This window comes from Xyrauchen texanus, chromosome 34 (genome assembly GCF_025860055.1).
Source record: "Xyrauchen texanus isolate HMW12.3.18 chromosome 34, RBS_HiC_50CHRs, whole genome shotgun sequence".
Taxonomy (NCBI): Eukaryota; Metazoa; Chordata; class Actinopteri; order Cypriniformes; family Catostomidae; genus Xyrauchen; species Xyrauchen texanus.
The window spans coordinates 32,497,450-32,499,949 of NC_068309.1; the positions used below are offsets into that span (position 1 = coordinate 32,497,450).

The window sequence follows — 2,500 nt, forward strand, 5'->3', positions numbered from 1 at the left end:
CTGGAAGAACTTTCTGCTCTGATGTAAATGTAGCTTGAACTTTAAAGCCTACAGATATCAACAAAGCAAAACCAGTAGTGACAAGGAGCATGTGAGAATGGAGCTCTTTTTGTGTTCCCTTGAGGAAGTTAAGATTATACTTTCAGGGATCATTTTTATAGTTTTTAGCTTGGAAATGTGTTTCAAAAGATTTGTCTTCCTATCCACGATGATGAGTTTTGATGCTCTTTTCTTAGCGGGAATCAGGTTCTGAGCGATAATTTTGATCATAGCTCTTTGCTGTTGATGAGTGTTCTGTATTGTTTTTGGCAATATGGAGGAAAAGAATATTTTCAGAGTGGTGTGTTTATGAAGTATAACATTAGACAGTTGTTAACCAAAGGTGTTAAAAAGATTTTTATATTAATCAAGTTTAGAAGAGTTGTGGTTTAACTACTGCAAGTTCATGATGCAGTTGGGATTTGGACTTTTTGTTGATTTTTTTTTTAAGTGTTGATCGGTATGATTTGGATGTTTCTAAGCAGCTAGACATCTCCAGTAGCTTCTATGGTCACGGACCTGTTACGTAGCTATTGAAGCAGTGTCATATGTTCGCCATGACAGACATTTTTTGTCATTTTTATTTAACGTTAGTAGTTTTTAGATTATTTTAGATCAAAGGAATCTCCAAGGTGTGTTGATTTGTTAGCACCTGTTGATTATCGAACAAATGGTAATGCCACAAAAGAGTGACAATATTCAATATTATTTTTGGTTTTCACGTGATATATTAACGCTAAAATGTAGTTTGTTGAAACGCACTGGAAGAACTTTCTGCTCTGATGTAAATGTAGCTTGAACTTTAAAGCCTACAGATATCAACAAAGCAAAACCAGTAGTGACAAGGAGCATGTGAGAATGGAGCTCTTTTTGTGTTCCATTGAGGAAGTTAAGATTATACTTTCAGGGATCATTTCTATAGTTTTTAGCTTGGAAATGTGTTTCAAAAGATTTGTCTTCCTATCCACAATGATGAGTTTTGATGCTCTTTTCTTAGCGGGAATCAGGTTTTGAGCGATGATTTTGATCATAGCTCTTTGCTGTTGATGAGTATTCTGTATTGTTTTTGGCGATATGGAGGAAAAGAGTATGTTCAGAGTGGTGCGTTTATGAAGTATAACATTAGACAGTTGTTAACCAAAGGTGTTAAAAAGATTTTTGTATTAAACAAGTTTAGAAGAGATGTGGTTTAACTACTGTAAGGTCATGATGTAGTTGGGATTTTGACTTTTTTGTTGATTTTTTAAGTGTTTATCGGTATGATTTGGATGTTTCTAAGCAGCTATTTATCTCCAGTAGCTTCTATGGTCACGGACGTGTTACGTAGCCATTGAAGCAGTGTCATATGTTCGCCATGACAGACATTTTTTGTTATTTATATTTAACGTTAGTAGTTATTTAGATTATTTTAGATCAAAGGAATCTCCAAGGTTTGTTGATTTGTTAGCACCTGTTGATTATCGAACAAATGGTAATGCCACAAAAGAGTGACATATTCAATATTATTTTTGGTTTTTACGTGATATATTAACGCTAAAATGTAGTTTGTAGAAACGCACTGGAAGAACTTTCTGCTCTGATGTAAATGTAGCTTGAACTTTAAAGCCTGCCGATAACAAAGCAAAACCAGTAGTGACAAGGAGCATGTGAGAATGGAGCTCTTTTTGTGTTCCATTGAGGAAGTTAAGATTATACTTTCAGGGATCATTTCAATAGTTTTTAGCTTGGAAATGTGTTTCAAAAGATTCATTTTCCTATCCACGATGATGAGTTTTGATGCTCTTTTCTTAGCGGGAATCAGGTTTTGAGCGATGATTTTGATCATAGTTCTTTGCTGTTGATGAGTGTTCTGTATTGTTTTTGGCAATATGGAGGAAAAGAGTATGTTCAGAGTGGTGTGTTTATTCAGTATAACATTAGACAGTTGTTAACCAAAGGTGTTAAAAAGATTTTTGTATTAAACAAGTTTAGAAGAGATGTGGTTTAACTACTGTAAGGTCATGATGTAGTTGGGATTTTGACTTTTTTGTTGATTTTTTTAAGTGTTGATCGGTATGATTTGGATATTTCTAAGCAGCTATATATCTCCAGTAGCTTCTATGGTCACGGACGTGTTACGTAGCCATTGAAGCAGTGTCATATGTTCGCCATGACAGACATTTTTGTCATTTATATTTAACGTTAGTAGTTATTTAGATTATTTTAGATCAAAGGAATCTCCAAGGTGTGTTGATTTGTTAGCACCTGTTGATTATCGAACAAATGGTAATGCCACAAAAGAGTGATATATTCAATATTATTTTTGGTTTTCACGTGATATATTAACGCTAAAATGTAGTTTGTAGAAACACACTGGAAGAACTTTCTGCTCTGATGTAAATGTAGCTTGAACTTTAAAGCCTACAGATATCAACAAAGCAAAACCAGTAGTGACAAGGAGCATGTGAGAATGGAGCTCTTT

The 2,500-nt window shown here is 34.3% G+C and overlaps 1 protein-coding gene and 3 non-coding genes across 4 annotated transcripts in view; all 4 read left to right on the forward strand.

Annotated features, from left to right (window-relative positions):
• LOC127628030 (glucocorticoid receptor-like) overlaps positions 1–2,500 on the forward strand; it is a 101,231-nt gene that overhangs the window by 36,622 nt on the left and 62,109 nt on the right.
• LOC127628274 (small nucleolar RNA U3) lies at positions 131–342 on the forward strand. Its single transcript, XR_007968625.1, has one exon. It is a non-coding gene; the product is annotated as a small nucleolar RNA U3 (small nucleolar RNA).
• On the forward strand, positions 931–1,142 carry LOC127628273 (small nucleolar RNA U3). The gene has a single exon (XR_007968624.1). It is a non-coding gene; the product is annotated as a small nucleolar RNA U3 (small nucleolar RNA).
• Positions 1,725–1,936, forward strand: LOC127628272 (small nucleolar RNA U3). The gene has a single exon (XR_007968623.1). It is a non-coding gene; the product is annotated as a small nucleolar RNA U3 (small nucleolar RNA).